The sequence below is a fragment of the Xiphophorus hellerii genome, chromosome 18 (genome assembly GCF_003331165.1).
Source record: "Xiphophorus hellerii strain 12219 chromosome 18, Xiphophorus_hellerii-4.1, whole genome shotgun sequence".
Classification (NCBI taxonomy): Eukaryota; Metazoa; Chordata; class Actinopteri; order Cyprinodontiformes; family Poeciliidae; genus Xiphophorus; species Xiphophorus hellerii.
In genome coordinates, this window is record NC_045689.1 from 18,164,922 (window position 1) to 18,192,839 (window position 27,918).

Genomic DNA, 27,918 nt, shown 5'->3' on the forward strand with positions numbered 1-27,918 from the left:
ACCAATTTGGCATGATTCTTTGCCTCATTTCAGTCATCTCTACTACACAAAGCCGTGCTGAATGCTGTCAATCTAACGTGATAAAGTCATATCAGCATCCTAAATATCTAATATTTGATTACATTCTAAAAAAGGAACTGGATTTTACTTTTGCAGGCATCAAATCTGTATTATTCATCCCTTCACATGCTAACCCAACTCTGTGCCGATGTGTTAATAACTGAAAAGACAAGTACAAAGGAGTTGCTTGACTGCTCCATTAAATTGTCTATCCTAGGTGGAAATTAGTTTCTAATTGTAAAAAGCAGAGTACTGCCTCTTATCAAATGCTTCTTGTGCATTATGCACTTGTTAGGAAACAGTTGGCTGGATACATAACTACATGATCACCAGGGTAATGATTATTTTAGGTTTTTTCAGCCTGCTTTTGAAGATGGGGTGTTGACACTCAGGATGTTGTAACTAACTGCATATTAGTAGGTTAAGGCATAATATGTGAATAACAGAGCCTCACATTAGGAAGCAGAAATAACAAATGATAGTGCTGCTCAATCTTAACAGCTTGGCATAAACTAACTGACCTTGGGCAGAGATTTATATCTAAGAACCAAAAGCTGCTGCACAGGCTTGACAAATTTTATTCCTGTCCTTTCATAGCGTCAGGTTTAATTAGTAAACTATGGCAAAATCAAAGACACCGAGCCTTTTATGTAAAAGCTACATTGCACAGCTCTGAGAATGAGTCAGTGTTCATATTTAAATTTCCAAAATGCTAACCATTTAGACTTTCTTCAGCATGTGTTTCTATTGAATAATGGTGATATTTCATCTCTGCAATGTTTATCTTTATTGAATTTTCAACAGAGCATTAAGCTGGGTCCCAAATTTCAGAAAACGTGCATAACACTGCACAACATGGACTCAGGCTAACTGGTCTGCCTAATCCTGCTGTAGACTCAACCTGCAATGCTTTTCTCTTCCTGCTTTCATCTTTCAAGACATTTATGCCCAAAAATAAGATTATTTTGTAGGTTATCATGTTCTTGCTGAGGTTTCTGTCCTTTCATAGCAGAAGTCAAATGAATGTATGGCTAGGGGAGAGAAAACGTAATGTGTAATCTGGTGAAGTGGTGAATTGATCCAGAGCCATCCTTGATAAATTTGGATTAGTCATCATCAGCAAGTAAATTTCACTGTCCAAACCAATTAGACTAAATTAAGCCAATATTGCTTTTGACATTGCTGTTAATCTGTTGTGGTTTCACTTGCAGACGATATTCTGTTTCTTGAATAAAAACATGACACCTAAACACAAAGCTTCTCACAATCGTGCGTCCATGAGTCGGAAGGGAACCACAAGATGATATTTCTTCACATTTACCAAACAATCGATATGCCTCTGTCTCCTCTTCATTGAAGTAGTAATGATTTTCTACACTGGATCTGGACCAGTGTAGCAAAGCAATGATGCTGCAGTGTGCTGCAAAGGTCTGTTTTCTGTGAGCCTTTGTATTTTGCCACGTCTCTTCTGTTAAGAGAAAGATGTTAAGAGAAAGTTCCTCTATCTATTAGCTGATTGTATCTGTATTGATGAGCCAGCCTTTTCTGGTCTCAGACTGATTTGTTTCCACGTGAACAGCAGTAAGTCATGTCAATCCATATTATGTCCAACCGCAAGAGATTGTAGCAAAAAGCAATGGCCATGCATTTACTCTAACGGTGGTGTATACGCAGGTAAATCAGTTGACCCAATTTTCAAAGTGGAGAAAGACGCATCTGGCTACAGACACTGAGTCCCCCCCCCCCCCCCCCCGATGACATCTGATACAAAAAATAGAAGGTCAGCACAGACCAAATCCATTTGGTCTCTGGAAATAGTGTGTAATTGACTGGAGTAATCAGGGATGGGACACATGACAGTTTGCGAAATGAAAGAGAGGAAGGATGATACTGGTGAATAAGAGAGAAAACATCTAGTTACACTGACACCTGGACTTCTTTCCCACATATTATCATCGTAGAACAATTTATCCCTTATATATATAGAGAGAGAGATAACTCAGACAGACAGACAGATAAAATGTGTATGTGTACACATCTTCCACATATATTGTTTGCCACAGTTGAACAGTGGCTTGTGGCCCAGAGCAGCTCTCCCTCCATAGCTGTTATATGATCCCTGAGCCCCATCAATAAAGGAGAAGTGACATAATGAAAGTGACCTTAATGGAAAAATAAAAATGCTGACAATCTCTGTGGATCTGACCCACTGATGAAGTAATTTCTACCTGCCACTTTTGTGATTGATGTCTGAAGAAAAACATAAATTAATAAATTTTAAAAAAAGTATATATATATATATATATATATATATATATATATATATATATATATATATATATATATATATATATATAACTTCAGTATTCTTGAAATAACCATGGAAAAACAGACAGTAAATGAGCCGTGTTTGCCAGGAAATGTGTGAAGGAGAGACTGCCATCGATATTCACACCCCTGATCTCTCTGTTACAAAACTGCATCACTGCAGGTTAGTCCTGCAAAATTTCTATAAATAAAAATGTACAAAGATCTACATTATCCAAGATGGATCTGACTGATAAAGTGGGAATGCTAAAAGTTTGTAATCTAAATAGAAGCCCAGTTACTTTCAGATCAGATAGCCAGGGATAGAAGATGATGGTTCACTAAGTGAAAGAGAAGATGGTGAGGTAGGAAGAAAGATTAATTTTTAACAACATTGACACCTGCTTTCTTCCTGAGTGCTTTGCTTAATTTTGGATGAGGTTATTGCAAATCTATACTTTCTAAATATTATAGCTGCTTATGTTATAGGCAGCCACACTCCATGTTTTTCTAGGATATGTTTAAATTTTCATCCTAAAGATGTAGAAACCAAAAGAATAAGAGGAAATGCAGAAAAAATATGTGAATGTATTGGGGCTGTGACTAATGCATTCATTTTTTCTTAATAATCACAGGAAATGCATTAGAAACATTTAAGGGGTGGTACTATGTACTTTCCAGGCACATTCAAGTAACTGTGTTACCTTCACTTGTTATAAAAAAGCTGTATACAACAAAAATAATGTACAAATTTTGACATCTTTGTCACAATTTGGCGTCTGTCTTTAAGAACCTCTTACGATTTACGACACATAACCTTCAGCACGTTATCACAATGCGCCTCTTTAGGAGCGTTGCAGTTTGAAGATGAGCTGAAGCTCCAAGGCGGCCATACCTCCTCAGGAGAGGGCGGATGTTCGACAGACACCAGATCCAGAACAGCCAGCAAACAAATGCAGGAGTGGTGCCGGCGGTGGCAGGAGAGTAGGACAAGATTTGTGGGATTGGGTAAAACCCAGCATTCTTCACTCTGTAAATACTAAAGCCCACAAATTATTCCCCTTTCTCGTGGCTCTTTGTTCCCACAACAAACAACCAAAGATATTAAAGGACCATGAAAACTTTCTGGGTTTCTAGCTATACCTTTAGGAAATTGAGTTTGAGTTTTGAAAATATCTAAAATTGATAAAAACAAAAAGTCCTTCTGAGATATCTTCCTCTTTGAATCAGGATCAGTTTTAATTTGCCAAAATTTTACATACAAACAGAGAATTTGACTTTAGCTTTAAGGCTGATCATTTGGGATGATCAGTGGGTGTTGTGTGCTTTTTTTTTTTTTACTTATAGTCAGCAGGAAGATGTAGATTATTGGCTGCTTTGCACTGTGATGATGTTTGGGAGGAATTGGTAGGGAAACCAGAGGGAAAGACGCAAAAAGGGAGATCACAGACAACAGAGATGGGCAGATGTAGAGGAGAGAGGAGAAAACGACAGCATCTGTCTTCATCGCTCCAGGCAGAATAAATGTTTGTCAGCACAAGCTGCTCAATACAAAACTCAGTGCCAATTACAGTTAATGGTAAATGAAGCCCATGATTGGATTATATTGGTGTTTGATTACCCCTGCAGAGAAGATTTAAGAAGCAGTGATGGGGGCTGAATTAACTTAGTCAGACCTAGTCCCTTAAAGTTAATCAAAACTTTAATGTGATGTGCATGTGAAAAAGTCTTTTTTTTTCACATGCAAAATAAATATTTTCATTTTGCTTTTTATTCACATTCCACTGTTTCATCACACTCCATTTTAGTATCACAAAAGTATACCCTAGCACTGTTGCCTTGCAGCAAGAAGGTCCTGGGTTCGATTCCCAGCCCAGGGTCTTTCTGCATGGAGTTTGCATGTTCTCCCTGTGCATGCGTGGGTTCTCTCTGGGCACTCCAGCTTCCTCCCACAGGCCAAAAGCAGGACAGGTTAATTGGTTTCTCTAAATTCTCCCTAGGTGTGAGTGTGTGTGTGCATGGTTGTATGTCCTGTCTGTTTCTGTGTTGCCCATCGACAGACTGGTGACCTGTCCAGGGTGACCCCGCCTCTTGCCCGGAACGTTAGCTGGAGATGGGCACCAGCACCTCACCCAACCCCACTAGGGGCAAGGGTGTACAGAGAATGGATGGATGGATGAAAAATATACTCTCGGTAAACACAAAAAACAAATTGGTCTTGTGGGGAATATATGTTTGTCATATATTTTTTATTCCAAGTTTTTATGCAAAAAAGGAGTTGTCATTATGTCATGCAGATGTTGTCAGCATAAGTGGCTAAAGGTGTTTATGAATATCAGAATTACTAAAAAGAGTTGGAGGTATTTATTTAGTCTTTAAATTTTGCAAATGCTTGTCTGATTTAATCTGGTGGTCCAGATTTAAACCCCCATTACTATCCATCCAGGGTCCAAAGGTTCTTTGATTTCTTTATCTGTGCCTTGACTGACTATTTAATAATTATGCACCAATCCCTCAGCTGTCTTCACTAATTATTCATTTTAATATCCCCTGCAGTTCATAATTGTCTCCATGATTATCCAGGCAAATGGCATGACTCTGAATGGACATGTCAGCTTGAACTGATATGTCACAGGTCTCTTGAAGGAGGTTATTGTGTAAAACTGACTTTTTGAGCTTATATACCATGTTATTATGATATTCCCTCATCAAAAAATACCTGGAGTGTGGCTTTGATTCTTTCAAGGATTTCAACCTGAGAAATCCTTGAATCTCCTGTGGCCTAAGTGCTTCCTCTCACAAAGCTCCTCGTTGGAGCTACAGCTTCCAGCTAAGCTTTCGTTTCACAGAGCACCCCTCCCACACACCTCAGCTCCTCTAGACTAGTGACAGCAACAATTGGCAAACACCTGGTGGAACTGCAAGTCTGCTGAGCTTATCATACAAACTGCTACTCAGTCCAACGCTCCTAATAATGTTTGTAAACAATATAATGAAAAGCATTTAGGGCGTGCTGAAGGTCGAGTGTTGGAAAGAGCAGGAGCTACTTAAAGAGACAGAGGCCAATTTCAATGCGTCAAATTCAGAAGACAAATTTTGTTGAAGTTATATTTGCTGTATGCAGCATTTTTATAACAGCTGAAGGGAACAGCCCATTTAAGAAACACAGATCAGCGTCTGATCTTGAAATAAATCTGGTTTTACTTTTTTTGTTTAATGTTGAACCAAAATCAAAATCAAATCAAATTTTATTTGTATAGCACATTTCAGCAGCAAGGCATTTTAAAGTGCTTTACATCATATCAAACACAGAAACACAATGCAACATAGAATCAACAATCAAAACACGACATTAAGTCAAGTTCCATCAATAAATTTGTAGTTGATTACGTTTCAAATACAATCCTAAACAGGTGGGTTTTTATTCGAGTTTGCATCCATAAAAGGTCTACCTGTTACACTCCTACTGTGTTATATGGAACAAAATACCTATTGGTATTTTTATTCCCACTCACGCTCACAATCACACAGTTTAAAACAATGTAAACAGCCTTTCAACGGGCTTCCGGCACGAGAGTCCATACACCTCTTTCAGGGAATTTCGAGCAGGGACTCCGCCGTCCCTCACGGATTTTTGTGCAATTCTATGGTACCTGTTAGTGTCTAAAATTTACAGGGTTTGTGTTACCCGCAATGACCCTCAGTCACTCGCCGTTTTTCTTCCGGCACCAGGCTCCGTACACCTCTCACGGAATTTCGCTCTGGGACTCATACCATCTGCTTCTTATGCCACCTTCTTTATTCCCAACGGAACTGTGTTGTTACCATTTAATTTGATATTTATGCTAAATAAAACATTTTATGTTATGAACGTTCTACAAGCCAAATTAGTTTTAGTTTTGTCTTTACATTAAAAAAAAAAAATGTTTTACATAAATATTGTAAAATAGGAAAAATAGGTAGCTTACTTAAAGTTAATGCTCAGTAAATTACAAGATAAAAATGAAATAAACCCTTGTATTGTACAGATGTTGCAACAAAACATGCAGAAGAAGTGCCCATGTCAACCTTTTACTACTACTTATATGATTAAAATATAAGCTCTTTTTAAATATAATTAATATGAATATTATTAAGAGCCGCAGTGGATCGGCTAATGAGCCTCTCATGGCTCTTTATGGCTCTGAGTTTAGGAACCCTGCTTTAGTTCATTTTTCTTAATTCCCGTTTCATTTCCTGATAATATGAATACCTCTTTAGAACTGCACTTACTGTCTTCTCCAGCACTTTTCCTTCTCCTATACTACGAATGTTTTCTGTCATCATGCCTTGGATTACAATGTAAATTCACACAATAGGAAACATATTCACATTTCTGCTTATGCTGCTGAATAGCCTTTCACATGCAATGCTGTGCTCAGCTTTTAGAAAATCTATTGCTGCTGTTTAGCATTCATTTCACATATCCCTGTCCCTTGGAGGTGATTGCAATCTCCCCAGAGGTAACCAAAATGCTGAGGTGATGTAGAATCTCGATATAACCATACAACCTGAGTTTTATCTTATTTTAACATAAAAACTGGGATACATGCAGTAACCCATGTCGGCCAATATTTTGTGCAATGGCTCGTCTCCAGAGGAAAGATTTAGACACAAGAATGTGAGTATCTGTATAAAAATGCTGCTGGAGTTTAAAATAGCCTTCTTTTCGCCAGTTTAAGACAACTGCACATTAAAAACCAAATTTAAGGAACGTCAGAGTTTTTATATATGCATCTTCTTTTTCAACCAAAAAAGCACATTTTCTGGACATGTACTCGACAGATTTAAATTGAGCCCATATTTGGCTTTCAATTTCTCTGCTGTATAGATAAAGAGGCACATTACTTTAAAATGAAGTAGGCAGGCTAGACTCAAATCCCAACTCAGACATAATCCAGAGTCAAAGGGTGTAATTTACAAGCTTTTAGTTGGTACTTAGGACGTATGTCAAAAAGGACAGAATTAGCCAAATCATTGTGAAGATGAAGAGTCAAAAAGCCCAGGGGATCAGAAAAACTAGAGACTACAGCAGGTTGGCTAAGGATTGCAGGCAGCAGAGGTGAGACAGATCAAGGCTCAGACTCCCACTGACCGTTAGGCTGCACACAGAGAGACGTGTATTTTGCTACTGCCCATTGTGGAAGGTTGAGAAAAGCAAAACATCTCCAAAGCTCATTGTTTAGGAAATGCACTAAAAGTTACCATCTTCAGGTGTAACCATGTCTCAATAACAACTAGTCTCCATCTTTATTCCTGCTGCTGCTGGTAAAAACCAGCCCCTTGTTCTATGATTTGCATAGAGGGTCTGGACCAGGGGTGGAAATAGCATCCGCCACTGAGGCGGGTTGACAATTTGAGTAGAAAAAAAAAAATAAAAATCTGCATTCAGTTTGAACTTCTGTCCAGGGGAGACAGAAGTCCAGACTGATGCATTTACTGTCCATATCTGGTGGCCCTACGCTGTCATAAACAAAAAACGTATATAAAATCAAATTTTTATCGACCGCAACAGCCCATTGGTTGATTTTATTGATGGACATTGGGCTTATCCAATGAATTTTTTTTTCTCTACCAGCCACTGTGGCTTGTGGAGAAAATTTTTTATTTCCACCCCTGGTCTGGACCCTCAGCTATTTAGAAACTATTGCTTGCTGGAAGCATGGACTCTGCTGAGGTTTTTAGTTTGACCCAATCGCTTATGTTTGGCTGTGACAGGTGTTCTGGTTGGAGTTTTCAACATACTTCAGGGTGAGACTGTCAGGTTCCTGATGTGCGAGTGTGTGTATTTGTGCAAATGTGGTCGTCAGGCTCCTTCATTTTGACAGGTGGGTGTGTCTGGGCTGCTGCCTCCTGTGCACCTGCACGGGATTCCGTCATTAAACAGAGATGCTTAAAAGAAGCTGCAGAACAGTTTTTCTTTACCTACTGATTCTAACCAGGCTTTACAACCAGTCATCCTCCCAGAGTGCCCTGTGTACCTCCAGTATTTTTTCTGTTTTGTGTACCTAAGTATTTGGGGGCCTTTACAGACACTGATGCTTCAGACTGTTTTTTTTTTGTAGGATAGTTTCTCTCCGTGGTTCTTGGTGCAGCACCACCACAGACAAGGGAGGAAAAAGGTTCTTCAAAGGGTTTGGTTTGTTTGACACAGTGCCATGTGGAAATGGCCTAGCTGAAAATAGTTCCCAATTGAACAAAGTCTAGTGAACTATCAGGTGTGAAACATCCTAAATTTAGGTGTATAAAGTGCACAAAGGAATTAGCTAACTGTCAAATTTTTGGTGCATCAGTGAACTTGTGTGTGGGACCTGACTATGCGGCAAATTTTTGTGAGATTCAGGCTTCCAAGATGGTCCTTGTGTGTGTGAGGAGTATGTCATCAGTTTTTTTATATATTTTTTGTGGTTCTCTTGCAAAGGTTACTAGTCATTCATCAAATCTGCTTTGTCCAAACTTGACCTCACTATGTGGTTCCTGTGAGCTGAGGAAGGAAAACAAAAGAATCTGATTCTCAGTGTTCCCTCTTTAACAGAACACTTCAGTGAATAAAGACTGTTTTTATATTCTGTTTGAATATTGCAAACATTGTTTCTTGACACCAGATAGTCAAGACAAGTCATTTATCTCTGGGGAGACAACCCCATTCATGTCTACTGGGGAGTACGAGGCGAGGTAGGAGGAGAAAATAGCAATTTAATCTTCTCTTAAAGAAGGACTCACACTGGCAAGAATGTTTGTCATCTTTATTCCTGAGTGGGTTTTGAAACCCACAACTCCCTATGACATTTGCACCTACAAAAGGTGTGCCTTTTGTTTTGGTTTCTCCTCCAGTACAATCACAGATCCAGCACAGAAAAATATTCCAATATCAACGCCTCACCCTTTTGTTATTTCAGGTAAATTTTATTGCAATGTTTAAATCACCTAATGCACTTTAATCTACAGCAAGATACAAGTACAGTAGAAACCTAATGTTTTATAAATTCACTTAAACTATAGCACTAACTAAATTGCCGCTTACAGAGAAACACATCATTACTAGGAACTCACATTTTAGTCAGTCTCTTAAATAAATGAACTCAGTCCTCTCCAGAGCACAGATAAGTTCTTATCAATAAGAGCACACAAACAAGAAGAACAAATGTACCACAGTTCAACAGTTTTTTTTCCCCCCTTCATTTATTTCACACTTTCTGCTTGTGTGCTTTCGTAAAGATTTGTGTAGAGCTCATTTAACATGACACGCTGGGACAATGTATAAATGTACCGTCTTGTTTCTGTTTCACTGCTCTTGAGTTATGCTGCATCCGAGTCGGCTTATTAGTAACGAAGCAAAGCTTCACTTATCTTTCACATTGTTTGCTCACCTTCGCAGTCTAATTAAAAATCATTGATTGAACAAACTCACAATCTTTGGCTGTCTTTTGTGTTCAGCTCCTTTCAAGTCCTCTTTAAACTCTCTTGAGCTCAGTGCACAATGTGGTGGTTTATCAAAATTAAGGGGAACTTCTATAAGGAGATTTTCCTCTGCAGATTTCTAGATTGCTGTGACATTGATGCAGCACAATCTTAAAGAAAAAAGGATGTATGCCAAAATTGTATTGATTTGACCAACAAAAGCAATTTGTTTTTGACATTTTTTGTTCATCAAGAATGGAAATCCAAGTGTAATATTCATTAAACTGCCATGCGATGAAGATCAAGTCAGTCATTCAAACTGTTTAGTAAAAGTGATTCTGAAATATTTGCTATACTTCTTGGAAAGCATAGCAATGTATCAAAGGTTGCAAGAGGATAAATATTTTTTTAATTGTTTCAAAAAAAGAAAAGCCTATAGCTTTAACACTGCAAGTGAAATCAAGTTTTTAACTCTTTTGGTAATATTAACTTTTAACATTTTTCAACTCTCAGCCACATAATTTTCACAATATATTAATTTTTTCCTATCTAAATTCAGTCACCAAGTGTGTAAATGTGATATTTGGTTGACTTACTAACTTAACTTGTTAATACTTCAGCTGCTACCCTTGAGGTTGAATATGATCCATTTTATCTGCTATAATTTCCTTTCCTGCCAGTCCTTTCTCAGAGCAGGAATTGTTTCCATTAAATTTCATTTGTCTTTTCATGAAACTCCACTAAAATCTGCTCCCTTAAAGTTAAAATTTTCTGTTTCTATGCTCCGTTTTTTTCTTTGAGTGTAGCTGAGGAACAAAGATGGTGGCAAGTTAACATGCAGTTCAATCATGCTGAAGAAAGCTCTGGGATGAGAGCTGTTGATTTCTTTACAGGAAAAAGGCCAGAACAGAAGTACAGACTTAGAAAAGCAAATGAAATAAACACGAGATACATTTGTGGACTGAAAACATATATTCTTGAAAAAAAATTGTTTAAAATTCAGAAGATTAAATCACCTACACCAAATAAAACAGTCTTATTGTTTCATCACCTTAATGTAAAATACATATTGAGACAAATTTGTGTTTCTCTATTCTGGAGGATATGAATGAAGTAATATTTTCAAATAGCGCTGGTGATAGAGCAGCAAGGGTGAAGAAATAAGTTGGACTGCAAGTTTTGTTCACCACCCTGCATCCAAAGTCCTCAGCACTTCTGATTATTTTATTCATATGAAGTTGAAAAGTAGGTGAACATCCTGGTAGAATTTTTCATTAGTTATATTTGTGAAAATTAAAGATTTTACTTTTACATTTATAAAATTGTAAAGACAAAAAACCTAATTATCTTTTTCAGATGGAGTTAGAGATATTCTAAACTAAATGATGGCAAAAATCAACCCTTTTCTCACAAATGCAAACATTGTGAACTTAAAATGTGCTACTTTCTGTTGGATAAATTGTGGGATACCTAATTGTTATTTTCTGCTTCAACACTTTATTCAATGCCTTGCTAATTTAACCATGCATTTACAGATTCAAATGCAAACATGTTCTCCTGAAAAGACAACAAAAATCCATTCGGTAGACAGTGGTAAGGATCATCCGTCTTCAATCTCAGCTGAATTTTCATTCCCGTTGTGACGGGCAACAGCGTTTAGTGTTGCATTCGTATGTGAATCGCATATCTCCTTAGCAAACAATAAGTGGAGCTGATGTTCCCTGTTTTTGTGCAGCATGATTGGTTCCAGAAGCAGGACACTGAAAATAAAGAACGACTCACAGCGACTGAGGGAATGCTACAGGGTAAATCTTGGATTTATGCAATTCTAGATTTTCATGTAACCATGTCATTTCTGCTTTTTAAATGGGGGCAAATCTGAATCGCTCCCCCCTTCAATCACACCGCTTTCGCCACTGAAATGCAATTTCAACTCAGTTGTGGTTTGAGGGCACTGGAAATGAACTCCTCTGAGGCCGTGCTTAGGAAATGAAATTGCCTTGACTATGGCCTTTTGTCATGTAGCTCGCACTGCATATTAATGATCGGTGCAGAGTGATGTAGCTAGTTTAATCAGAGTCCCTTGATTGGTCTCCATCTATGTCTTTTGTTTTTTCTTATTAGTTCCTAAATGTTTTATGAACCCATCTGAGGCTTGAAGGTGTTTTTCATGCTGTTATGTGCAACAGTTATTGCAAGCATATCTCCATTAATATCTCTGTGTTTACTTTTTTTTTTAAAAATGCCTCAACACAAATCCAGCCACATCTCCTTCACCTCTGGAGAAATAGCTGGTTGATGAGGTAGTTATTAGTGAAACAATAAATCAGGAGTAGTGGATGAGAGTTGTAACTCAAACAGCAATAAAGTGGAAAACATGGCAGACACAGTAAGGACTGATGCTGAAATCAATCCGCTTTCCAGCAAAAATCAACACACGTGATGGCAATGACTTATCGCTCAGTGCCACAATGTCATGACTGAGCACACCGGTAACTAAAGCAGTTTGTCAGTATAGGGAGCACCATGCAGTACAGTAAGTCAATACAAGACAAACTACCTGATTGGTAACATTTAATAATCCAGTAAGAGGTCGCAGATTGTAAAGGATAATCAAAGCAAAAATTGATACTTGGGGAGAGACTTTGTCCTTTTGCAGCAAACAAATCTAAACAATCACAAAATTATTTCTCTGAAATTTATGTTTATTTTTTAAAATGTTATAACTAAAACTGACTGTATGAAGAGCCATGGCTCAATGGAGGGATGTCAAGAAGTTGTAATAATTATTTCCTTTGTGCTCTACATCCTAATGTTCTTTAAGGCTTCGCTGAACACCGAGGTTCTGCAGAATGACAGCTGTGAATGGAATAAAATGAGGCAGAAAGCAAAACTCCCAGTGAGAAATATGAAAAATTATATCATCCTGATTTCACTCACTCCCACTGTTCAGGGACACTGAAACAAGTCAAATGCAAATGTGAACACATTTGCCAATCACATTTCTCTGTAAATCCTTAGTGACTCGACATAATAATCTGGAGACTAAAAACCCATTTTCTATCATTTTAATTTTGTGTTGAAAGTTTTAGTATTAACTTCAAAATTACATTAGGATATTATGGAAGTGGAAACTTGCAGAGCATACAGGCAGAAAATGGTTGTGGTTGATTATAAATCATTGACTGAACTCAGAAAGTTGAAATTGAAATCATAAAACAACATGCTATCTAATTCCTCAAAACTGTTCTGTTGCAGCTCTGCATTCTTCTTTCACGGTGAACTTGCTTGTAGGACAGTTACAATATTTCTAAAGACTTCAGACATCTCTTTTGATCCCATCATGTTGTTCACTCAACAGTCAGGCGCCCGCCAAACTTATTGCCCAATTTATTTATCAAATCAGGATGCTTCTATATTTTATAGGACTTTTTTTAAAGAAAAATATACGCTTTTGTGTATTTTTTTGAGGTGACATCTTGTATTGTTTTGCTGTAAACGTTCCTGTGCGACATGTACAGTTTGTGGAGCCGGGTAGCCTCTCCTACATCAGAAAAAGAATTGGGGCACCTTTAGCCCCTGGCATGAATGGGCAAAACTTTGGGTTAGACCCCAATGTTGAAGGTGAAAAAGGAGACTCACCGATAAGTGGCTCCACTTAAGGCAGCAGATTACGTCCTAGCCCTGGTTGGTGATCCAACTTTTTACATTTTAAATTTTTTTTTGGTCTCTGATTTGGAGGAAGCAGTTCATCCTATTAGACACTCTGCTGTACCGCACTCCATTTCTCGCTAGAGGTCTTCATTTAATGCACCCGACAGAAGCTCACCATCTGCAAAAAGCTGATGAAATCTAAAGCAAACCAGAGAGAGAATCTTCTGGTTCATCGGTACATTAGGAAATTGTGTCTCTAAAGTTTATGGCCTCTAAAAAAAAAAACTAATCCAGGAAATGACAGTCAACTACTATCATATTTATCTGACAGACAAGTGTCTAATTAATATAAAGTAAATGCTTCAAGAGTCATCTGGTGACTCAGGGTGAAGAGACGAGACATGAAACAGTTTGCACTCAACAGGAACTTAAAAGTCCAATTCTTTCATGTTAAAAGATAACAAAGCAAAGTTTCCCGTACGAAGGGGGAAAACTCTTAGGGAAACTCAGATTAAACAGTGGAAGGCGAATGAAGAGTTTCATTTATCAGCCAGTGAGAAAAAAAGGCCCATTCATCTATAATCCATTAATCTAGGACTCTTATGAGATTCCCATTCCAGTTTCTCTCTCACTGTCTTATGACAAATAGAGCTAATCACTGGGAGCAAAGAGATACAGACAGTTCAGTCCACTATTTATCCTCCTCAGATTTCAGGAGGGACTGAAATTGTCCCCCTTTTTTGTACTCAGAATTTCACCAATTTCTGAGTACAAATGGATAGTTCATTTAAATGAACTAAAATACCAATTTCCAGCTTCTTTGCCTTTTTCAACAGTACAGGTGTTGTAGTCTCCATTCTTTCCCACTTTTAAAGCAAATGTCAGATTTCCATCACTTTTATCAGAGCAAGCTTCTAGATCTAATGAAAAAAAGAGAGATTCAGAGGGAAGGTAATCACATGCTCAGTGATGAGCCGGGGGATCCAGGGGCTTCTTGGCTCGTAGAGATAAGGCTGTGCTCATCCCACAGCATCTGCAGTCAGGATTCATGCTCATTATATTGTAAATGTCTCAGAAACCTTCTTCTGGACAATAACTTACACCTGGAAAGACCCTCCAGCATAGAAAATTGGGAAGAGAGTCTCCACAACAAAAAACTGAAAATTGAAATTTCTACTAAAATTGCATGGTGCTGTGAGATATTAAGTGCAACAACAGCCTGTTTAAGGTCAAGTAACAGCATTTCACTCAAATCGGAGTCTGGATTTTGTGAGAGCCTCCATTTAGACTTCCAAAACATCATCCAAAACCTTAATTCAATCTTTTGTGAGTGATTGAGCTAATGGCTGAGCATTCTTCTTCAAGATTTTCTGGTATGGCTCCATTACAGCATTACATTTCTTATAGCAACTCACCCAGTTCCTGAAGCAGCACAGCACCATCACACTACCATAACCATGTTTGACTATCAGCTGTTGGCCTATCTATTCAAATGCTGTTTGCTTTTTATGCCAAATGTAATAAACTGCACACATCACAGTGTGTTTCACTATATTTAACAAAGGTGGTATCTGGGGCCTGTAGTACCTGAGATGTTGTTCTGGGTTCCTTGTAGCCTCCTGAATAAGGCACTGATATGCTTCAGGTTAATTTTTGAAGGCTGACCACCCCATGGGAGGTTCAGCACAAAGCTCTAAAAATGCTTTCTTCACCATTTCACCGAGCAACATATTGGCATTAACCCACGTACAAGCAGGATATGACAGCAAGTACCCACAAGCTCCATAAAGACATGAATGAGTGTGTTTGATGTGGAAGAATTTGACTAGACTCTTGATCTCTACCCCACAGAAAAAGTTTGGAAAAGTCTTCTCTGCCAACATCAGTGTCTGACCTCGGAAATGTGCATCTGGAAGAATAAAATAAAAAAATAAAAATCCAACCCAATAAAAAGCTACTCGTCTTGGCATGTGAACATATTCATTGACAAATGAACAGTTGTCATTGACATTATCCAGAATGCAAAAGCTTCTTTACATCAAAGCAAAGCAACAAAATTATGAGAAAACAGTGATTATTTTCCCTTGGTTTTCTGAGTCACAGTGCACTCAGCATTATTGAATACAAATTTCTGCTTGCAGTACATTCTTGCCAATGCAAACACAATCAAGGGCTCATTAGCATGTCTGGGATGACTTCCTCTGCTGTCCTGTCTTTTCAACAGGCTCTGCTGTGGAGTTTGTCAGCTGTCAAACTATTGTCTGCATTTTTGGATTCTCATTCTGGCCCTCACCACATCCTGCTGACCACCAATCTCTCCTCCACACTAAGTTGCCCACCAGCAGCTACAAATATTCAAACACTAAGACATGCACAGCCTATCTGGGACAGAACCCAATTTGTATTTGAGTTATGATGGATGGCACATTTCATTTCTGGGTGCATTCTGTCCTATTTCTCCTGAAATTCTCGGAACATCATGTTCAACTTCATACAGTGGATAAAATAATTCTTTAACGTGTCAATGTGTGATTTTTCTTTTATTTCTAATATTTTTATGCCATAAAATTGGCATCAGATCATAGAAAAAGCCAAAGAAACCAAGAAATCAAGTTATAGACTAAAAATGAACCAAAGATTAGAGCAAAATAAAAATGAGAAATGATTTCATATTTAGCCTAATAATAGTCTTGGAATGGCACTGTTACAGTTTGTTAAACTAAGAAAAGTTATTAAAATTAAAAGGTCCTAAAGACCCTGAAGATTTCCTGGCTCTAATAAGTTCCTCCTAATCAATTTTTCTTAGGAAAAACAAAAAAAAACCTGCCATGAATATTTGACCAGAGATGGAAAGAACACCCAACAATTTAATAGAAAAGAGGCAAGCAGACGTAATATGAGAATATTGACCAAGAGACCTCTCAGACATGGTATTACCAGAAGGTGAATTTTAAGCCACAGATAATCAGTACGAATGAAACCCAAACCTAGACAAATGGGAAATTTTACCACAACTGTTTGGGGAATATACAGTAACCCATTGTTAAATGGATATTTTCACATAGACACTCATAAACACATTATTTTCTACATTTTAAGTTAAAAAAGACCTGACAGGCCATAGCAGGGGCTTGTTTTTTGACATCTTTACATCACTCTAAAAAAAAAAATCTTTAGGATTGCCTAATAATTGGTAGAAATTGATTTAGAAAGAGACTTCCTTTTGAAATGGGCAACAGCAGCTCTGTGCAGTGTGTGGGTTCCCTTCCTGTAAAACCACTGTCACTTGTTGGTTATGTAGCTAATCACAAAATGCCTCCTGATGTTACACCAGCCATCACAGATGAGTGGGATAGAGGTGTTAAACTTGTGCAACAGGAACTGTCTGTGATCTTAGACATTTTCTTGAGAAGCAATGTTTTTTTTTTTCAAAAGCAATAGTGATTATTCAATGTAATAACCTTTCTATAAGACCAAGGCATGCAGGTTCCTTTTTGTTTCATTATCAGTTGATGTTTTGGACACCCACTGATCGAAAACGAAAGAAGGAGGAAGCTCTTCTTTGCTAGTTGTGTTGGAGACAGTGAGGCAGTACTTGGCTTTTTGTTGTTGTTCGAATTTTATTTTTCAGATTTTTTTAATTTTATTTTTTATTTTGTTGGAGTCTTTAGCTTTGTTTTGTTTGTGGGTACTAGCTGTGACTCCAGGTCAATTTATCATGTGCCAGTCATAAACCAATTTCATCCCTACTGACCTCATCACATTTCATTACCTAGATAGACAAAAGATTTTGCATCTGTTCATTTTTATGCTTTTGTTAAGTTCGTTCAAGCATGATAAAAATTAAGTAATAGAAAATGTTTATTAAATCTTATTTAGCTACTGTTTCTCTGATTCCTGTTTGAAACTGGTGACTTCTTGTACCATTTGACATATTATGAGTTTTTAATCACACTAAAACAGCTCTGAGCTGGTGCATAGAGAATAACTCAAAATGACACAGTTTATAGAGTCTGTTGGTAAATGGCTCCATTTCATACTTGAGACAGTTGCATATGAACTTCAGGAATAGACGCAGTTATGAAATGACAACATTTAATTTCAGTGTTTTTATTTTGTAGATATATTACATTCTATACCCATTAACTGTGATTTTGATTGGGATGAGTCAGCTCTGAGAGATGACCTGGGGGTTGTTTGGAGGATCCAAATGCAGGCAGGAGCCAAATAGCGTCAAAATAAAGGCATTCAATAACGCTGGCGATATATAGCTGAATTAAAGAGATGATTAAAAAACTGGGAGAAACTGAGAAAAACCAGGAACAATGGATAATAGCACAAAAAGAGTGCTTAAATATTTGAGGTGTGATTTCTGTAATGCTTCACAGCTCAGTTAGTTTAAACAGCGAATGGACCTGTGAGCTGACAAGGCTCAGGAGTTTAGGGAACTTGACCAAACACATAGACATAAAATCAATCCAAGGAATAACTGATAAACATGGAATAACAAGAACTGCAACTTAGCATTAATATTACTGTCAAAAAGCAGAGCTAAATATAAAAAAAATCTGGGAATTACTCAGAACTTGAGAAATAGATCAAACCAAACACAAGTCAATAGACTCATAATGGGAAATTTTCACAATAACCATCACTGACCTTCTGCTTATAGATTTATTGTAGTCATATAAGCACATTTGCCTAACTCTGAGCTGTGAAAATAAATTTGCTAAAATCAATGTTGTTTTTTTTGTTTAAATTTTTCACTAAGCATCCTCTCGAAGACATCTCCTTATCAGATATGAAACAATCAAAACTGACAAAGAAAGTAAGAAAGAAAAGGATCAAATATTTTATGTGGTATTTAGGATGTTATTTAAATAATTCTAAGTTACTATAATCATTTTTTCTATCATGTTACAACTAATAAATCATTAGATTTCAAAAACACATTTCTACACTTACACATGTCTCCATATCATGGCAGCAAATCTACAAGCATGCACACATACAGGTTCACAGACCAAATACTCACAGGCTCTTGTATATTACCGCTCAAATATTTACGATGTGTGATCGAACAGGAAATGATCCTACTACCCGCGGCCTTTAGAACAGCCTTGTATGGTCTATTAATAAACACTTGTGAAGGGAGACTCATTTGTGTTCATTGATTGTGACGCTTTCTGCTACGTGCCTGAATAATTAATAATAAAAACCCAAATTCCCCCCTTGGTCCAGTCATGTGTTTGTGAGGGAGAGAGAATGGCTGAATGAAGGCGAGAAAACAGGAGAGAAATCATACAGCAGCCACTAGTTTCACTGATACAAACACAGCTAGACAAAGAATGACAGAGATAAAAAGACTCCTTTGTAGCTTTGCAATGTTATTCTTATCCTCTGTTGTTGAGACAAAATACAAGAGAGGAGGGCAAAAAACTAAATTGTTCAGAGAGGGGGAATTCATGACGGCCAATTGCTTCCTGACTATTGTTGGCTTAATGTTGGTGGAGAAGGAACATAATATTTTTGTAATAATGGGGTGTTTATATCCTGTGTAGCAGCTTGGCACTAATTAAACTGAGTCAAAATTTGTCCTGCCAGTGAAGATCTGAAGGAGTCTGGAAGAAACAACGAAGTAAAGGAACAATGAGAGAAGAGACGCATTTACTGTAAGTGTAGGAAAAATACTGAGGTTCTTAAAAGCACCTATCATAATGGTCTTCTTTAGAAACTCATTGTTTCATACATTTCTTTATTTAAAAAATGTCTCGGTATAGTATTTTTCTCCCCCACATGTCAATTTTAGAGATGAAACGCACAAGGTTTGTTTGAGTGAAACTGACCTAAAAAGGATCTTTTTTTTTTACCTTGAGTTGAAAAGCTTAAATTATATTTTGAAGTAAGACGGCATCAGCATTTCTTCTTCTGCAGCTGAGAGTCCAAGCTAAACCTCCTTCCACTAATCCATTTAGCTCCACCATAATTCCTCTTTGTGCTAAACACTTACAGCAATCATCACCCAGAGAAACATTCAATCCTTTCTCGGAACAAACTCATTCATGTTCACAGTTAGCATTGCTGAGTAAATCAGACAGGTGATTTATGTGCTGTGTCCCAATTTCATACCCGGCAACAAATAAAGTTGCAGAGTGTCCCACTGTACAGTGTTGAGATTGTAACTAAAAAACAAGAAAATAAATCCGACATTATGAAGCACTTTTTGGCTTCTTGTATCCAATATCTTGTTCTTTTGATTCTCAAGAGTGGAATTTAGTTCAAATTCATTTGGAGCATGTCAGACTGAAGCAATGTCTACATTACTCCCCAAAAGGCCTCAATCTGGCTATTTATTTCTTGTTACATCCTTCAGTCGGTTGTGAACGAGACGCCAAGATACCTGAACTCCTCTGTTTGAGGCACAAACTGACCCCAACCTATTGCTGGCAATCAAGACTTTTTCTGGTTGAGTATTATGACATAACACTCTGAAGTTTTGACACCAGACGATTTCCACTTGACTTGCTCTTGCTTGGATCATACACGATTCTTATATCCTTTAATTTAACCTCATCAAGATATACTCTGCTAAAACAAAATGTGGACGAAACAACCCAGCTCCCATCAGAACCACAGCAAGGGGAAGTCCACGGTTCCACAGTCGGGAACAAAAGAGCATTGAATACTTTGGTTCGATAGTCATATCTTTTCCAACGCCAGAGTAAGTAGAGGAACATGTGATCCCTCGGTATCAGCAAAACGTTTTGATCCCCTTTCCTAAAAATTGGATTCACTATTGTGATTTTACACCCAACTACTTTGTCTCGTCATCTATTAAACGTTGAAGTTAACAACAACGTCCCAACTATGTTATCATCATGACACTGTTGAAACCTCTGCTGTGTATAATTTTTGACAATCTTATATATATATAATTTTTGTATATTTGTACATATGTTGAAAATGCCCCTCTAACCATGTACTATGTACGAGTTTAGATGAATTATTAGTTTCACAGCTGCAGCCAATTCTTTCAAACTAATTCTAAAGATGCAGATGGTGCCAGGTGTCACAACCAGATTCACTGTATGGTTTTCATTGGAAGCAGAAGCATGACTAAAATCTGAATCTGCCTCTGGCGTCTGCTCAAAGTCTGAGACATAAAATTCTCCATTCTCGCCTACTAGGTTCCACTACAGGTATCTGTTGGAGTCTCTTGTGCAGCCAGATTTTTGTAACCGAATTGGCAATAAGTGCTGGCAGAGACAGCGTTTCCAGTGTTAAAGAGGAAAGTTATTATGTTAGCTTAAATTTTGGAAAAGCATGGCTCTCCTTTTCCTCCTGTTAGCCGGGTCGCGAGCGGATGTCATCACGGCTGCAAAAGTACGGCGAAACAGTATGAGGGGCCGTTTAGGACAAAATTTACGTTTGTCTCTCACACACTACCAAAAACTCTTGCATACTCCAAAAAAGTAGCCACGCACACTCCAAAAAATTACGTTTTGTCTCTCACACACTACCAAAAACTCTCGCATACTCCAAAAAAGTAGCCACGCACACTCCAAAAAATTACGTTTTGTCTCTCACACACTACCAAAAACTCTCGCATACTCAAAAAAATTACATTTTGTCTCTCACACACTACCAAAAACTCTCGCATACTCAAAAAAATAGCCACGCACACTCAAAAATTACTCACGCACATTCAAAAAATACTCAAATTGCGTATACACACACTACTAAAATGTCACACACACACACACAAACGTTAACTTTCTCGCTCACATACACTACTACCAGCTCGCGCACATACACCCAAACGTTAACTTTCTCGCTCACATACACTGCTAACAGCTCGCGCACACACAGACGTTTATCTCTCACATACACAAGACTAAAGTTGAACACACACACAGTACTAAGACTCGTTTTATGTATGTGTGAGAGCGAGACTTTTTATGAATGTGTGAGAGCGACACTCTTTATGAATGTGTGAGAGCCAGACTCTTTTTGAATGTGTGAGAGCGACACTCTTTATGAATGTGTGAGAGTTGTCACGGAAGAGGCGGGGCATAATTTTTGGATCAAACTGCGCATGCGTAGATCCTAAACTATAAGTTTCGATTGTTGACTCACTGTATGTTCTATTACTTAGTATATTTGTGCTTTTAAATATATATAGAACGTTTAACTTTCTTGTAGATTAATTGTGCTATAGAAATAAATGAATCTGATTGATTGATTAAAAATAGCAAAATTGCTGTAGTACAATCTGTCCACTGGGTGCCAGTATTACAGGAATTATTAACCGGCGCCAACTAGTGCCGAAGAAGAAAGAGTTTGCTATACCGAACATGGCTAACTCTAATTCGAAACGAGAGAGAATTGGTCAGGCAGCTGCCATTTTAAACACCATTCTATCTTCTCCGGAGGCAACCAGCACTTTGACAGGCGCATTAAACGATTCAACGACTGCCCGCAGTGCTACAATCTGGCACCCAGTGGACAGATTGTACTACAGCAATTTTGCTATTTTTAATCAATCAATCAGATTCATTTATTTCTATAGCACAATTAATCTACAAGAAAGTTAAACGTTCTATATATATTTAAAAGCACAAATATACTAAGTAATAGAACATACAGTGAGTCAACAATCGAAACTTATAGTTTAGGATCTACGCATGCGCAGTTTGATCCAAAAATTATGCCCCGCCTCTTCCGTGACAACTCTCACACATTCAAAAAGAGTGTCGCTCTCACACATTCAAAAAGAGTCTGGCTCTCACACATTCATAAAGAGTGTCGCTCTCACACATTCATAAAAAGTCTCGCTCTCACACATACATAAAACGAGTCTTAGTACTGTGTGTGTGTTCAACTTTAGTCTTGTGTATGTGAGAGATAAACGTCTGTGTGTGTGCGAGCTGTTAGTGTATGTGTGCGAGAAAGTTAACGTTTGTGAATGTGCGAGCTGTTAGTAGTGTGTATGTGAGCGAGCTGGTAGTAGTGTATGTGAGCGAGAAAGTTAACGTTTGTGTGTGTGTGTGTGACATTTTAGTAGTGTGTGTATACGCAATTTGAGTATTTTTTGAATGTGCGTGAGTAATTTTTGAGTGTGCGTGGCTATTTTTTTGAGTATGCGTGAGTTTTTGGTAGTGTGTGAGAGACAAAATGTAATTTTTTTGAGTATGCGAGAGTTTTTGGTAGTGTGTGAGAGACAAAACGTAATTTTTTGGAGTGTGCGTGGCTACTTTTTTGGAGTATGCGAGAGTTTTTGGTAGTGTGTGAGAGACAAAACGTAATTTTTTGGAGTGTGCGTGGCTACTTTTTTGGAGTATGCGAGAGTTTTTGGTAGTGTGTGAGAGACAAAACGTAATTTTTTGGAGTGTGCGTGGCTACTTTTTTGGAGTATGCGAGAGTTTTTGGTAGTGTGTGAGAGACAAAACGTAAATTTTGTCCTAAACGGCCCCTCATAAAACAGAATGACGTCACAGATCACAGAGTTTAATCTCATACAAAGCAATCGACAACAAAGCTGCAGAGATACAGAGATATGCATTTTCTCATGAAAATAAAAACACACAAGGGAAGACAGATGAACACAAAACATATAAGACAGACAAAGGCGCCCTCGTGGAGAAAAGATGAAAAAAAACTCTCTCAGCCCCTCTCCGGTGCTGCCCTGAAATTTTAACCAAAGAGGCGTTTCCCTATTTAATATATGCAAAGAAGGCGTTCTGCTCTTCGACCAATTAGAACTCCCTCAGGCCCCCAAAGAAAGTTGTGACTTCCTGATTTATAGCAAAGGTGTCTGTTTTTTTTATCTAAGCAAAGGCGGACCACTTCGTGCCCATCGCTGCCTGATACGGAAGATCCCTGGCGCCAAACGTCCTAAGATGAGATTTCACAGACACCTCCGTAGTCCCCACTTCCATTGGAATGCAAATTTATTGCTCTAGTGTGGGGGAGGCAAAGGGCCCTGCTCTGTCTGCTTACCGCATCTCAGACGAGACCTGTTCCAAATAAGAGTATTGTATATAACTGTTACACATGTCGTAGATTAACTGTATTAAGCGCCAACAAATAATCATTTTCCTTTACACCAGTCAGGCATCGGTGCCAAACATGAAGCGGATGAAAAATGTTGGATCATGAGCAGAAGAAAAAAAATATAGAGCATGGCTAGCTGTAATTTGATGCAGTAAAGAAGCTGTTTTTCTACTGGGTTGCCTTATCTGTCAGGAACAAGTATTTAAAACACACTGATATTCTGTTCTTTTCCCACCTCTCTCTTTAGTAGACTGTGTTTAAACCAGCTCATTATCGCCCTGTAGAAGGCTGTGGTGAAAACTTTGTAGCTGAGCGAAATACGTTATGTTCACTTGTGGTAAAACAAAATGTGGTTTGGCACATGCTTCTTCAAGATTTGGCAGCTTGCATGGTGTAGGTATAGCACCTTCACCATCTCTTCTGTGATGTGTTGCAGGTTTGCCTGCCATGTTAAGAAGAAACAAAGAAAAACCAAAAAGAGCTTTTAGCTAACTTTTTAAATCTATTGTAAGGACATGTGAAATCTAATTAAAACAGTTTAAGGTTTTCATTTTTATTTTAACTTGCAGCTTCCACAGGTAAAAAAAACAAACAACTAATCTGAGAATTGTGTTATATAAGTTATACTCTCTCCATTATACTTTAGTAAATTTTGGTGTCGTACAGATAAGTTACTTCATGTGTACAAACCACCTAGAGATCTAAATTACACCTTCAACAAACATTCACTTTCTTTACATACCTGGCAGGTTGTTATTCCTGTGTTTTTGTATCTTAAATGTACACTGCTGCATGTCAAAAGTGACTAGATTTTGTTCTCATATAATCAGTATATTTGAGATGTATATGAAAACAAAATCAATCCATAATTGCTTGCAATCTTAATGCCTGTAACTTTTTCACATGAACTAATAGCACAAAGCAAAAATGGATTGCATTACCTTGTTCAGAGTTGAACCAACACAAACAAAAGTCTTCATATCAAACATAAATACAGAAAGCTGGAACCATTAAAAAATAATTTCTCGATACCCAAACTAGTGAGAGAAATACTTTGTCTAAGCAAAATTTGTAGCAAGTGCTACTGATGCACAATCACTCTGTCTCACATGGTCTGTATAGTTGCAAGATCAAAAAGTATATCATGACTTTCAAACCATTCTTCTGATTGCTGCTCCACAAAATGCCACATGCACACATTTGTCAAAGAGACAGAAGGTAAGAGGCCCGACAATGTCGGAGTCAGCAAGATTCCTCTGTAGTCATCCACTTTACTGCTCTGGGTAATTTATTAGCATACCAGACAGGGGCAGTCAACTTGAGAATGAACAGCTGGAAGCTTTAATTTTTTTTCATTTGAAAATTAGCAAAACATAATAAAAAAAAAAAAATATTTCACAAAGGTCTAAAGCTGCAGAGTCAATGTTTAAATGTGCATAAAATTAAAAGTGAGGGTGTCTCTGTCTACAAAATGACAGCATAAGAAATGTGCCAGTTGTTGCTCATGCTCTCTCAATTTTTTGTGAAGCACTTTTGGGCTTTTTTGGGTAAACCTATGGAGGATGTCAACAACTATCTGCTGGGAAACTGTCAAATCAGCAGTGTTCTCCAGGACTGTGCAGGCAATTATATAACATTTCTCTTCTGAAGTTATTTTCATTTGGTCTAAAGACTGAATTAACAAGAAGCAAATAAATATTTTGAATATATCACTGTGTGCATTACAGTTGTTTAAGTTTTATCCTGTGACTAAATTACTAACCAACTAAATTACTAAATAATTTTTCTACGATTTTCTAATTTACTCAGCCTGTGTAAAGGATCACTAGGATATGGCTGTTAAACTGGAGTTTATTTTGAAATATGGTGTGATGAGTTCAACAACTCTTGTGAAACTCTGATTTGATGGTAACAGGGGGCCAAAACAACGAGCTGATTTTGCTGCTGTTGGTGAGCAAAACACAAATATGTGAACTTGAATGTGATTGCAGCATTGTTCTTAATGAGCTTTAACAAAAAGGAGTGCATACACTCAAAATGCAAAACACATACACAAGTGAAGGCTAAGGCACCAACCCACCTCATTCACGCCATTGTTCTCAGAGAAAGTAGATCCCACAGCAACAGTTATTACAGAACGGCCAAAAGCACTCACCACACTCATTAGGGTCGATCAGATCGCCTCTGTGGCCAACTCAGAGCGCCGTCTCCCTCTTTGTAAATTGTACTTTTCAGAACCAGCCCCCTGGCCTCCCGCTGTGTCCACTGCTACTTTCCGAGGCTTGTGTAGTGTGCTGGTTTGTGTACACACATGAAGGTGGGTGTGGGCGTCTTTGTGTGTCTAATCCCTGCTGAGTAGAGCGGGTGCTAGGCAGCAAATGCTCACCAGAGAGTTACAAGCAGAAAACAGAGGTTAGATTGGGATTGATTGTGAGGCAACGACCTGCTTTCCTGGCGTCTCGTTTTAGTTGTGTGGCATTTTACAGCCCTCTCTAGCATTTTTTGTTTTTAATTATGTTTTATACAAACAAACATTTCAGTTTGACTTTGCTTCCAAACCTGCAGATATTGTTTTGGTTATATAGCTTCAACCTTTGGTATAACATCCATCTCTGTGTGTACATATGCAGAACTTCTGTTAATATAAATGGACTTAACTTCTGTCAAGAATCAAGAAGACTCGTACATTGTTGACTGCCAGATACTGTTACTTATGTTTCCATGCAGTGATTCAGCTGGTGCTCCTGTAACATTGCTAGACTCTTTCCACCAGGGTTCTTCGAAATGTACATTGAAGTAAGTATCGATGTAAAACCAGAAGCTTAAGACAAGATAATTGTCTTTAAATAGACATGAGTGACATAACTGGTATTTTAACATTTTTTTTCTATTTTAGAAAAATAATTGGGATAATTGGCTAACTAAAATACAGTGCATTCATTGATTCACCTATGCATACAGGTGCTTTCTTGTTTAAATCCCTCACTAATGTGTGTAAACAGTGAATCCATTTGGAGACGAGTTGCTTTAGAGATTTGCTTCATTTACAAGGAAAATAGTGGCTGCAGTCCAACAGCAGCTTTGGTGACATACACCTTACTCAACACATTTAAGAACTGCTGTAGAAAACAGTTTCCAGTCCATCCTAATAGCTTCACAGTCACACTCACGGACACGTGACACAAAGTGAAGACTTAAGTAGATTAGTAAGCAGCGTAATGACAACTAGCACTTGACACAGAAGCACGTCCACAGTTGCCTCTTTCTTTGACAAAAAACAACAGAAGGCTAACTGGCGGGTAGGAAGCTGAATACATACGTTCATTATTTTGGCTGTTTTGCACAGGTTGGTAGTGTCACATTTCCAAATGTCAACAGTTTACAGTGCAAAAATCTCTCTTTTTCTGTATTTTTAGTTTAAAATCCTCATTTTTGGAGACTAAATCATGCTGACATTATTTGTCTCATAATTTACACAGAAAGTGTCTTTATGAAGCAAGATTTATGGTACAGGAGAGTAACTTCTGGTTAAACCCTGAGCTTTGAGATGTGCTGGACTGGTTCACTTTCTATCTTAAGGGATTTACTAACTTAGGTAATGCTGCACACTTAACCTGCCCCAGATCAAGTGATCTATTTACTTACATAAATAGATCACCTGTTGACGCAGCTGCCCAAAGGATTCAAGCAAAAACAGTTTGCATTTCAAAATAAAAGTTTCTATTTCATGGTGAAAAAGTATACGTCATGATTAGGCATGTCGCGATAAACGATAAATCAATTAATCGTACGATAAATTAAAACTATCGACGTCATTTTCATTATCGGCATTATCGTCTCTTCCGACCTTTTTCTCTTTCAGCTAATGACACTGAATGAAAAAGGGCTCAACTCCGGTGCTCTCCACTGACTCCTCCCTTCCTCATTTCCTTAGTGTAAAGCCCAGCACGCACTACACGATCTTAGAGCTGTCGGCCTATTTTCAAAACCTGACGGACCACACATTATTCGACAGAGATCCTAGGTATAACGGTTCGATCGGGTTCGTTCCTGCCCTGTGGTGTCCAACAAAATACTGGCTACAAGTTCAGTTAACTCATTTTAAAACCAGGCATTAATCAATGTTCTACTACAATCTACCTGCAATGCATGTGGCTAGTGTCAGTGTAAAGTCCTGACTGAATGAAAATTATTGCAACCTATTTATGTCACGTTAACGAAGAACAGCTGAAAAGTTACTGGGTTTATCAACTGCGGTAGCAATTTCGCTCCAACTCCTCCTCTTGTCATTTCTATATTCTTTGCATGTTGAATAAACATTAATGTTGTTTCCACATATCATCTCCAATGTCCGCCGGACTTCGGGTTGCGTCGTGTCAGCTGTTTGGGATTCCCCTCCATAAT

General features: G+C 38.0%; 1 protein-coding gene across 3 annotated transcripts in view; it reads right to left on the reverse strand.

Annotated features, from left to right (window-relative positions):
* sphkap (SPHK1 interactor, AKAP domain containing) overlaps positions 1–27,918 on the reverse strand; it is a 120,565-nt gene that overhangs the window by 87,880 nt on the left and 4,767 nt on the right. The window contains exon 1 of one of the 3 annotated variants that reach the window (XM_032545474.1): positions 25,670–25,748. The exons of the other annotated variants lie outside the window; for them this stretch is intronic. The gene's annotated coding sequence lies outside the window, so the exon portion shown is untranslated. Of the gene's footprint in view, positions 1–25,669; positions 25,749–27,918 lie in introns of those variants that run through there. 3 annotated transcript variants of the gene reach the window in all.